This window comes from Grampus griseus (genome assembly GCF_964374135.1).
Source record: "Grampus griseus genome assembly, chromosome: 17".
Taxonomy (NCBI): Eukaryota; Metazoa; Chordata; class Mammalia; order Artiodactyla; family Delphinidae; genus Grampus; species Grampus griseus.
Genome location: NC_139011.1, coordinates 80,359,321 through 80,372,404, shown reverse-complemented (window position 1 = coordinate 80,372,404; position 13,084 = coordinate 80,359,321).

Below are 13,084 nucleotides of genomic sequence, written 5' to 3'. Positions count from 1 at the left end.
CACATAAATAAAATACTCATTTCTTAGAAAAGAGGAGTCACGTGACTCTGCCTCAAAGATTTTCTCATTTCCATTTTCTGCTGTGGGTAATAGGTCAGCTTCTACCTGGCCAGTTTTCTTTTTTTTATTTATCTATCCATCTGTGATTATTTATAGCTAAATAGAACATTGTAGCTTCTTAAAGAAACTTCAGAAATTTCATAAAATGAAACAATCATTTCAGAACCAAATTATCATTTAAGGGATGTATCCCAGCATGTAGAAAACTCTTATTTCAAGGGTTGTTTTTAGATAAGAGTTGGACACATTTATTGATTTATTCTTTTCACGGACCATAAATTTACATCCTTAGAAATTATTTTTATATCCTGATCTTTTAAAAGACTTACAGGTTTAAAATACAAGTATGATATGACAAATAAAATGTATATACCGTACAAATTAGTGTATATAATATACAAGAAATATTCCTAATATAGTACAATAATATTCATTCTTCATTTTGTGCTTCCTAAGATTTTGATTTTGATAACATTTATAATATATTTTAAATTCTACATTTAATCTGTGGAGAGAGAGAGAGTTGTCCACCATGGAAAGAAATTTACTTTATGAATACAAATGTAATACGCATTATTCTGGAAGACTTTTAATAGGCTGATAATTTAATCAGATTTTCAATTCATGAATTCATGATCAGGATTAAATGGTTTCAAACCATTTAATTCATATGTTGGGGAAACTCTGTGAAAGGAGGAGAGTGACTATTAACCAGTGTAAGCGTTTATATATAAAAATTTGTGTTTGTTGTTTACTTGCTTGTTTATTATCCTCTGTTTCCTACAGAATCCGGTGTTTCTTCAGGCACCTCTCTAACTGGCTCTGATTCTCTTCACTTCGTAGATGATGACAAATCCCAGCGAGGTATGTCGTTTATTTCTTATCAGCATCATCCTCATTATTTCCCATCGTTTTTCATCTCTCAAATGTGTTTGATAAGGGAGTAATGTGAATTTTATTTCATAGGGTTACCTGAAGTGGCAGAATCCACCTGGTGGTTTAAATCCTTTTTCCAGTCTGAACAGGCAGAGAAGACCAGTTTGCTTGTGGGTAAGTTTTAGCCTTTTCTGATAAGGATGTTTCCTTTTCAGAATAGAACAATACGTGTCATAATTATCATGATAACCAATAAGGATAAAACCTAGTTGTCTCCTGGAAGGTAGTGAAGGCTTTGATATGAAGCATACTTGAGGGTAAAGGTGGGGAAACAGTTTTTCCCTCCTTCTAGTTAAGCATCAGTCAGATCAGAGCACACTTTCTAATTCTATCTGTAGAGAAAAAACTGAAAACTCATATGCCGATTATTATCATGGTTTAGTGGGAATGGATCGGAGGCAAGGTTCTAAATTTGTTTTTCCAATACCTACAGGAACAACAATTATCTACTCCAATATAAGGAATCACAGCTCCTTGGGGAAATGGCTGATCCCAGGACAGGTAAGAAACAGTAAGAGACAAGCCTGGACTATTTCATGATGCCAAAAAGATAGAAATGCCCCTGAGATGATGGGGATGTGTCAAAATGACACAGGAATGAACTGGGTAAATCTGGGACTATTTCAGCAGTAAAATAATGATAATAATAGACAATTGCCTATAGAATAAAATAAAGTCCATTTATCTATTTAGATATAAAAAATACTTGAATGAACAAATGAGAATGAACAAATGAGATATAAAAAATACTTGAATGAACAAATGAGAGAGAAAGAAAAGCTCTTTCTTGCAGCGGAATTCCAGTTTATAAACGTAGAAGGAATGATGGAGAATCGTTATATGACAAACACACCAGCAACAGTTGTTCCAGGCAAGAATTACCCCAGGGCTCTAAAATAAATGGGCACAAATGTGAGAAACAAGATATCACAGGCTCTCAGAGTATCTCCCCATAAAGTACCTAAGAATCACAAAGGGGAAAAATAGTAACTTTCTAACGGAAAAACTTGTCAGACGAGCCTCAACAAAAACAGAAAACAGTGAGCTAGTTGCTGGCTGTCCTAGACAATCCTGCTAGGTCCCACTGCTGGTCTGGACTGGGCTCTGGGCGCCAAGTACCAGCCAGAAGATGGAATTCGTGCGTTTGGACACAACACGTTTTGAACTACTCTGTCATACTGAATAGCACAGTTGTTATTCTAATGGTTTTTAAAAAGTGACTGTGTTGATTTTTACACCCTTTACTAATGACTAGCTACTAATTGGGGTAAAAAGAGTAAGTAACAATGCAGTCCATAGATTCTAATGTTAAAACATCAGTGTTTTGATACATTTTCCACAGAATCAACTGAAGAGGATACTTTGTAAAATCAAAGTAAGGCCAGTTGTTGAAAAGATGTATTCTTTACTCTATCAAGTATAGTGACTTGAATTATTTAGGTGTTTCATTTATTTTTCCGGTTTACCTCAATTGTAAAGGCAACTTACAAAGAAGCATTTCTCAGCTAATCACCTTTGACTTTGCAGTTCAGTGGGCATTGTTGTAATAGCTGACTCTTCTAGGCAAAGAATTACTGTTCTTTGTAATTCTATGTAACAGCTAATGGGTGTTCCAGCTGGCCAGCAGACCCCTCTCCTGGTCTTCTGACCTGATCCAGCAGATTCTCCTGGGGCTTTTTGTTTATTTGTTTATCCCCATTGGTATTTCCTGACCGCTGTTCCCTCCAGTATTCAGTTTAGGATATGTTAGGGAAAAATAAAACCAAGGGAACTCGGCTCTGTGTCCCTCCTTGCATCTGAGGACCCCAACCATTCCTCTCTTAGAGACTTCCGGTACCTTTTCAATATATAATGTCAGGGGTTTTAGTTTTACTTACATCTATTCCATCAGAAGTCTTTCTCTCTGTACTTTTGTCTTCAGAAATTTTCTACTTTTGCTTTTTATGTCTCCATATGAAGTTTGAAAATCTAGCCTTTTCCCCCTTATTTTTTCCAAAATGTTGTTGCTCTTCCATTGTGACTGCATAACTTTCAAGATTAACTTAGGGGGAACATCCATTCCTGTTGAATTAATTATTTCCCCCAAGATTAATGTGCTTTTCCACTGCTCGGGGCTTCATCTGCACCTCAGCTCTGTCTCAAAATTTTCCTCACATCGATCTGCATTTTGGGGGATGGTTGTGTTCCTAGATGTTTTATAATGTGTTTCCTTCCATCTCCGCCTCTCAATGCTTGTGTTTAGTGTGTTGCAGACTAATGATTTCTGTATATTAATTTTCTATCTAGGTATGTTATGAATTCTCTTGTCACTTATAATAGTATTTCAGTAGATTTTTTAAATTAACAATAAACAGTCATATAACCTGCAAATAAATTATTGTTTTACCTTCTACCTTCTGCTTTTTGTATCCCATTTCTTCCTCATGTCCCGTTGTGTCGGCTGGTATATCCAGAGCAGTGCCAAATAACACGACCTTTACAGCTGAACTGCACGAGCTGGGGAGAGGATCTTTCACACTGTGTCCTTGAAAACACACTGACTTGCAACACAAGAACCCTTGGAGTGGCGATCAGGAAGCTTGTTGGGCCTGTGACGGCCTGTGCCAAATGCTTTCTCACTAAGAGGGGAAAAAGCAAGAGACAGCCTTTCAGGAAAGCATGTCTGTATTTAATTGCTTTTTTAAAAGAAAAATGGATGCTAATGGTTTAAGTGCATTTCAAAATCCATGGAGTTAATTTTAATCCATGAGCGTATGACTCAGTTCATTTAATTATAAAATTGATCTATAATTTTCTTCTCTTGTGATATCATTTTGGAGTCCTAATGTTGGCCTTATGTCTTGTAAAGAATTTGCAATATTCTTTCTTTTTCTAAGTTCTGGAAAAGGTTAAAAGTGTTGGCATAATCTTTTCCCTAACGATTTGGTGTAATTATCCAGTACAACCACCAGAAAGTGCAGCTTTTCAGAAACCACGTGAGGTTGCCAGGGGGCAGCTCTCAGAACAGTTTCTGCATGTCTATCCTCACTTCATCATCCTTACCCAGTTCATACAGGTCATCACATTTATTTGCAGACAATTGATCAAAATAATCTCTTGGAATTCTTTTTTTCTTTTAAGTTAATTTATTTATATTTGGCTGCGTTGGGTCTTCGTTGCTGCGCGCGGGCTTTCTCTAGTTGCGGCGAGTAGGGGCTACTCTTTGTTGAGGTGTGCAAGCTTCTCATTGCGGTGGCTTCTCTTGTTGCGGAGCACGGGCTCTAGGTGCGCAGGCTTCAGTAGTCGCGTCTCGTGGGCTCTAGAGCGCAGGCTTAGTAGTTGTGGCGCACAGGCTCCGTGGCATGTGGGATCGTCCCAGAACAGGGCTCGAACTCCTGTCCCCTGCACTGGCAGGTGGGTTTTAACCACTGCGCCACCAGGGAAGCCCTCTTGGAATTCTTTTAATTTGCAGGGCTGTCATACTCTCTCCATCATAATATGCCTTATTTTTAAGTATTTTATCCTTGTTTTCTTCACTGGATGGTAGATATTTGTATATTTTGTTGTTTATCACAAATAACCAGCTTGCATTAGGATTTTTAGTCCTACCCTTTCTATGATGATCTTGAATTCAGAAATATTTTCACTCGTATTAATTATTGTTTTGATTTCCTTGTATTTATTTTGTTGTTCTGTTATTTTAAAAAATTCTTCTGTTGGCACTTAGCTTATTTATTTTCATTCCATAAGAAAATTTTAAATATGGTGAGTATTTTTTAAAAATAAATTTATTTATTTATTTATTTATGCCTGCATTGGGTCTTCTTTGCTGTGAGCAACAGTGTAACGTATTGCTTTCATTTTTCTCTTGCAGCATAAACGTTACCACAAGTTTGGCAGCTAAAGCAACACAAACTCAGGACGTCCCAGTTTTCTGGGGCAGGGGTCTCGGCAGCAGGTCCAGTGTCAGGGTCTCACAGGTGGGCCGTCCGCACTTCTGGAATCCTCCAAGCTGATGGAGACGCTTGGCAGAACTAGGCTTCTGTGGCTACAGGACGGCGGGGCCCCGTCCTGAAGCCACCTGTAGGCTGCGGCTCCATTTCCTGGTCCCTGGCTCCTGACAGCCCGTGAGCCTCACTCGCCTTGGGCCCCATGCTCCGCGCCCCGGGCGAGCGGACACAAGAGTCCTCACTCAGTCCCGCCCTCATCACAACAAGGCCCTGGTCCCGGCTCTCTGAGGCTCTTTCCCACCAGCTGGGGACGCGTGTCCCGTTGAGAAAGGCGCTTGATGACCAAAGGCTGGATGACGTGGGTGACTGATAAACCTTTTCCTACCCTCGTGGTGGCTGATGGGGGCTCATCCTACTGGTCCAGGTGGTGGCAGAGGGCGCCGTTAGCAGGTTGCTGAGTCAATGACCACTGCTGGTTTTCTCTGATCCTGCTTTGGCAGCGGACAGGCTCTGCCGTCTAAAGTGGTTTGTGCCTTGAGCGGGCGGTGCTGCGTTGGTCCAGCCCTTCCAAACCCCTATTGTGGCTTTAGCCCACTTATGTTGGGGGTTCAGTAATTCGCTGGGATTTAGGGACAGAAGAATGGAACCAGGACCCTCCTCCAAGAAGCCCTGAGTCACGTCTCCTGGTCTAGGACTGTCTGTGTATCTGTGATGCTTGATTTCACATGCAATTTGACTGGGATGTGGAGTAGTTTGCGGTTACCCGTTATTTGGTCAAACATTATTCTGGCTTATCTGTGAGGGTGTTTCTGGATGAGATGAACATTTTAATTGATAGACTGAGTAAAGCATTTGCCTCTCCCCCATGTGTGTGGCCTCACCTAACACACTGAGGGCCTGAGTGGAACAGAGGACCGAGGAAGAAAGAATCCTCTCCCCTCCTGCCCTGACCTCAGACGCTGGTCTTTTCCTGCCTTCAGACTCTGACTCACATGGGAATGTACGCCGTGGCCTCTGGGGCCTCCAGCCGACCCACCTGCAGGTCCTGGGACTTCTCAGCCTCCATATTCAGGGGGCCAGTTCCTTATTATAAGGAAATAGATGTTAAAAATCCTTTGCTGCTTCTTTTTTTTTTTTTTTTTTGCTGCGTTGGGTCTTAGCTGAGACACGCAGGATGTTCGTTGAGGCATGTGGGATCTTTCCATTGCGGTCCATGGGCTCCTCTGTAGTTGCAGCACGTGGGCTCAGTAGTTGTGGCGCGCAGGCTTTGTTGCCCCTCAGCATGAAGGATCTTAGTTCCCTGACCAGGGATCGAGCCCATGTCCCCTGCATTGGAAGGTGGATTCTCTACCTCTGGACCAACAGGGAAGTCCCATAAGTCCTTTGCTTCTGTTTCTCTGCGGAGCTCTGACCAGTACAGGACTCTCAGCAGGCTCAGGGGAAAACTCTTACCGTGTGACCAGCTGCTTGTGTGTCTTAACCGGGTGTTGGCCCATCCACACAGTGAGCAGGGGACAGACTACGCTCGGTACTGGGGGTGGCTTGTGAAAGAGCAGTCTTGCTGGGACCCTAAATGCCTCTGCAGTGGCCTGTGCCTGGGTCCTGACCCTCAGGGTTACAGGGTCACAGAAACACCCTTGGCATCCTGTGGTGCGGCAAAGGGGTTCATTCAAGGCTGACTCAAGCCCAGGGTCCTTTAACCCTATAAAGTACCCACTGCCTTTGGGGACACGTCTAACCTTGACAACACTCATTTGAGGTTCTTGTTGAGTAGAGAGAAATCCTCCTGAAATATACGAATAACAACAACAACCGAAAAATTTAAAAGAGGGAAGAAAGAACAATGAAAGAAGGGAAGACACCTGGGTTCAGCAAGGAAAGCAAAATACTGAAACAGGTCCACATTTTGACTCAGTTAAAAACACAAAACTTATTAAAAGTCTTTGCTGAAAAGATCAAAAGCCTCTTCCGGGCTCCTGCGCCCCGCCCCCCGTGACGCCGATTCTGAATGAGATTTAATGCGTGGTCCGATGCATCCAGCCTTCTTTCTGGGTCCACTTCAGTGCTCAGACGTACGGCGCTCCCTATACCTTTAGGAGAGCTCCTGAACATAAAGTAGAAGGCAAAGAGGATGCTCGTCTTAACCGTCGGGACTGTCCCCGCGGCTATGACACGCACGCCCCTGAAATCCCCCGCAGTGGGCGTGGATGCTCCCATGCAGTGAGTAATGAATAAAAATTAAACTAAGCCTTTGGCTGGAAAGAACACAGGCGCCTTACAGCGGCGCACCGTAACCTCAGCACTGCAGCCCCTTGGGAAGGCCTCAAACACAGTGTTACTGAACTACTGACTCGGGTCCATCAGCGAGGGAAGATGTTCTGCTCTCACTGCCTCTCTCAGCCTCCCAGAGGCAGCCGCCTTCACCACTGAGCACACACCTGCGTGGTACCCACGGGAGCCCCCAGCTGGCACCGTGTTGCAGCAAGGTCCTACCTGCATCCACTGTTCAGACAACCAAATAAGAGGAGCTCATTGTCACTGTAAAGTGCCCTTTGTAACAGATATTTGTTTTTTTATTTCCAATCCTGAATTCAACCACTTATTTTATTAAGGTTACAATGCCTGTAGTTTTGTTTGTTTTCATTTGTTTGGAATGTTTTTTGTGCAAAACTTTTTGAGTTTCTTTGTTTTATGGTTATTGCTTATCTACCACTTAAAGGTAGATTTTACTTTGAATTCCAATTTGTCTTTTAGCATATGAGCTTAGCCCATTTACTTTTTTTTTTTTCTTTGCGGTACGCGGGCCTCTCACTGCTACGGCCTCTCCCACTGCGGAGCACAGGGTCCAGACGCGCAGGCTCAGCGGCCACGGCTCACAGGCCCAGCCGCTCCGCGGCATGTGGGATCTTCCCGGACCGGGGCACGAACCTGTGTCCCCCGCATTGGCAGGCGGACACTACGCCACCGGGGAATCCCTACATTTGTTTATATACAGTAGATAGTTCGATGTTATTTCTTAGCTCACATGTTGGGCTGTGACTCCTACTTTCATAGAGTTTAAAATAAACTTTACATCAGTGGCTCCCTGGATTTTCTTCTGTAAAATTCTGCTCTGTATCACTCCTTGCTCTAACGGCTAGCTAAGGCAATCGCAACTTTCACTGATGCTGTTTAGACGATACCTATTTGCTTTCTACTCTATACAATGATGGAACTCATATAAATCTTCCTTAGTTAAAACCCGTGGGGCCACATGTTCAGAATTCAGCATTTTTAGAATTTTAGATGATGGCATAATGCTTACCTATGCATTGTATGCCAACATACAGACCTGAGCACGTTAATATTACAGCACGATCACACAGTGCAGGAAAAATGAGATTATAAATAGCATCCCATTCAGATCAAGTTCTGAACTGAATGATTATCTAAGTAAGTTAGTATCTTGAGAATCAGGAATTAAGAATTTCAGAAAAAGGATTGTAGACCTCTGTACAATATCTTCTTCTGTTCTTCCCACCAAATGTATTTAACTGATTATGCTATTTTTCTTTGGTTTATCTTTATAATGTCAAATATACCTATATTTCTACCGTAGGCTTAGCAGCGTTTAACTATATCTCTGTCAGTCAGCTATTTTTAAACATTGAGAAAACGAGAGCTATACAGAAACTCCTACATTCTTTCTCTTTCCAATTTTAGCCATTTTATATCATTTCTACATGGCTAAGATTACAATTCTTACATTTTTTTTTTCTGTAACCATAATTACCATATTTATTTCAGACTTTAGTCAAACAATTCGCATACTCAATCCTCAATGCTGGAATTTTGCCCTAATAACTTAATTCACTAATTGGTTGGCTGAGTTTCGTTCTCTGATAGTTTCCTGAAGATTGACTTGTAGGAAAAATGCTCCCTGGGCACTCGCACGCTTGTTTGTAACTCCGCCATCGCACTTCCACTATCGTTTGGCTGTGCTTGGAATTCTTGGACCATTTTCCTTTCCCTGAGGACTCTGGCCATTGCTCTGAGGTGGCCTAGGCTTGAAGAATGTATGTATAGCTGAATCCTGCCTGTCTCTTTCTTTATAGGAAGGGTAACATTTTATGTAACTGTTCAAATTACTGTTTTTAAGTAAATTCATGAAGATATTTTTACAGTTGTTGTTTTGTGTCATTTTACCCTCCTACATACACAGGGTTTATTTTAAATGTAAAGATTCCGGTAGTTCTTTACATCTGGAGATTGTTTTCTCCTGGCTTATGAAATCGTGCTTTTGTTTCATTGTTCTAGTTCTTTCCTTGGACACACATGGGTATTTGAGTTTCATTTTCCCCATTATTTTCATATTTTCTCATAAGACTTTTCCAAGATCAAAATATAACTTATATACCGTAAAATTCTTCCCTTTTAAATTGTACAGTGAATTTTAGTATATTGACAAAGTTGTGTGACCATCACCACTCCCTAGTTCTAATCTCGTCACCCCCAAAATAAACCCCATACACGTTAGCACTCATCTCTCCTCACCCCGTCCACCCAGACCTTGGTATCTACAAATCTACCCTCTGTCTTGATAGATTTGCTTATTGGGGACATTATAAATGAGGAATACAATATATGAACTTTTGTGTCTAGCTTCTTTTACTTATCATAATGCTTTAAAGATTCTTCTGTATGGTTAGATGTATTTGTACTTTCTTCCTTTTTATGGCTGAATGTTACTCTATTTATGGATGGACATACCAGTTTGTTTATTCATTCATTTGGGCTGTTTGCACTTTTTGATTATGAAAACACTACTATGAACATGCATGTACACATTTTTGTGCAAACATATGTTTTCATTTCTCTTGATCACATACCTAGGAATAGAATTGCTGGATCATGTGATAACCCTATGTGAAGTGGTATCTCATTATAATTTTGATTTGCATTTCCCTAAAGACTAATGATGTCAACCATCTATTCACATGCTTATTGGCCATTTTTGTATTGTTTTTGGAGAAATTTCTATTTAAATTCTTTACACACTTTTAATCGGGTTGTCTTTTTTTTATTGCTGAGTCGTAGCGTCCTTTATATATTTTGGTTACTAAGATTTGCAAATATATTCTCCCATTCTGTAGGTTGCCTTTTTACTTTGTTGATAATATCCTTTGAAGCACAAAAGTTTTATGTTAATAAAGTCCAATTTATCTTTAAAATGCTTTCTTGTTGCTAGTGGTTTTGGTGTCACGTGTAAGAGATCATTGCATGATGAAGATTTATACCTGTGCTTCTTCTAAGAGCTGTGTGTCTTCTCAGGTCTTTCCTGGGCATGTGCTCTCATGCACACAGCCTTCTAGCCTCCCAGGGACATAGCAAAGCTTTTCAAACATCTATAAACCCCTCTTTCCCCAGCTTTTCCTTTTAAGCTTTTTGGTGTTACTCTATTTTTCCCCCAACTATTATTCCCTGCCTCTGGTGGCTGCAATATTAAACAATGGCTTCTGATTCTTTTTGTCAAACAACTCCAAGGAAACTACTTCACACTGGGTGACGTCCTGCAGGGCAAGCTCTGAATCAGATCAACAGCCTTGGAAGTAGGGTCCTCCAGAGAACCAACAGACAATTAAAATAATCCCAATTCTTTGGAAATTCAGCTTTGAAGGAGCTCAAAGTCTGTTGTATCTTCTCTCGTCACTGCAAGGCTGACGGTTTTCCCCATGATGGCAGGTGTTTTCAAGGCTCGTACGGAACCTGGGAGAGGAATATGGGAATAAACTTCCACAAGTTCACATTCTTACCAATATTCAGTCTTTCTTTAAAAAAAATAAATGTTCTAGAGTGTTGCAAGCCTTTGGTTAATTTCCAAAGTTCTGAAAAAGTTGATTGGACCACTTTTGTGATTTTCCCATTGCTTTCACGAAAGTGAGTATTTTTGGAACTCCCTCATCTGCCATTTTCACTGGCCTCACTTCGTACGTTGTTCCATGTAATGCTTGTTGCCATTTCATTTGCTTGTTTCTCTTTTTCTTCCCCTCCATGTTTTTTGCTGTTTTTGTCATTTTTACTCTCCTTTAAGCTGTAACTAATTTGGTCTTGATTACCATCATGATTTTAATTTTTCCTTTCACCTGTGTTGATTTTGTTTCCTCTCTTTTGTTAAATCTCTTAGCATCCTCAGCTCTTTTATCTGCTTTATCATGCTGCTATGGAGGACATATTTTCTTTTCTTTCTTTTTCCTTTCCTTTCCTCTTTCTTCTTTCTTTCACTTTTATTCATGTCAATAGATTTGGTCAAAATTTTCATCTGCTCTTTGGTGACATTGTTGCCATTGTTGTATGCTCTTAGACTACAATTTGTTTACAATACTCCTTTATTTCTTGTAGAAGATTTCAGATATTCTGAGCTTGTTCCTTTATATATTCTTACTCACTTTTGAACAAATTATTTCTAAACAAGTTTTTTTGGTTCATTTTTGGGGGCTTTTGGGCAAGAGCTTCATGTGTGAATTGTGTGCTCTGGACAAACAGGAATTCTCCTTTATTCACCAGGTTTCGGATACGTGCGTGAGTCCTTAAAGCCATATTCTCCAACTTAAAATTCTCCCTGCAGCGCTGTTTGCGATACAAAGTATCTCTCCTCCACCCATGTTGTACCAACATATTGTTCTTTCAAAATATGGCCTTTCCAGGCGATCTTTCCTTTGTCTGTCTCTGCTTTTTGAGACTCTGCACTAAAGATCAGGGACCTAATCCTTAACAGCCTCACGTCTATGACAGTTATTATTACAGTCAACATTTGCTGGTCTTGGACCCCAGGCTGCAACATTTCCCAGGCACAGAGGTGATCAGTTGACTTTTTCTGAAATTCCTGGCACTCCTCTGAGGGTCTCCATGCACTTCTATTTCATCTTCACTAGTTTTTACTTTTTACCTTTCTTTCCTCGTTTTTTGTGGTCCCTGTGTTGAAAAGTCTCTTAATTTTACTGGAGACTGCTTATTCAGTTCTGTTGTTTCTCTGTCCTGTTTACCTTAGACAAATTCCGGGAGGACTATTGTAAGAGCATGACGTCATGTTGCCACATTAAAACTGGCATTTCCATTCCCAGCTCATCTTAACTTCATATACAACTGGAACAAGGATAATTAATTTTAGAATTTGCAATAAACATATGCATTTGCAATAAATATATGCATTTGCAATAAACATATGCAATATCATCACACTAGAATGCATGCTTAGAATACGGTTCACCACAGGATTAATTAATTGGAATTATCGGCTTAAAATATTTTGCTAGGTCCCTTAGGACCAATGATAATTATTTATATAACATCTTTTCCAGGATAGAAGTTAAGGTTGCAATTAGACATTAAGTGGTTTACATGAAGACAAAACATATAAATCTAAGCTTATAGCACAGTTTGGCTCTGAATTTATAAATCTATAAATTCAGAATGCAGGGGTTGAATTTTCACCTTTAACACAATCTACGTAACTTGGAAGAATTTTCTGAACTTTGTATCTCACTTCTCTAATCTTCAGGATAGGAGTAATTAAAAACAAACACCAAAACTATCTTTTGGGTTTATTGTAATGATGTAATGAAATAGTGTACGCAAAGCTTCCAACACAGTGGCTGGCATGAAATAAATACTTCATGCATGTTAGTTGACTTATAGTTAGCTATTTTAATATACGTAGAACATACATAACAAGAACATGTTCTAACCAAGTGGATTAATTAGCTAAAGAGAATTTTAGGTATGGAGTTTTCTATTTTTTTAATGGAAATATTTTTTAAATGTCATAAAATATCCTGAATATTTGAAGGAAGGCAATAGTGCTTTATTTCTTGCAGAGGCCTTGCTCATACATCCTTTGATCTCCATAGCAACCCAATGAGGTACGCAGATCAGATGGGAAGAGAAACAGTAGGAATACTAATATATTTCCCCATTTCTCTGTATGAAGCAGCTTGTGCTGACGAGCCCTTACCAACAGCACCTGAAGCTGGAGTCAGTGTGGTGAAGAGGAGAATGTGCTTGCTTTGGCGGCAGGCAGACCCAGGCCTGGACTTTTCAGCCGTAGCTCTGAGACCTTCAGCCGGTTCCCTGACACTGCTCCAGTGGTAACAAGACCATCTCATCCCAAAGGTTGTTCTGGA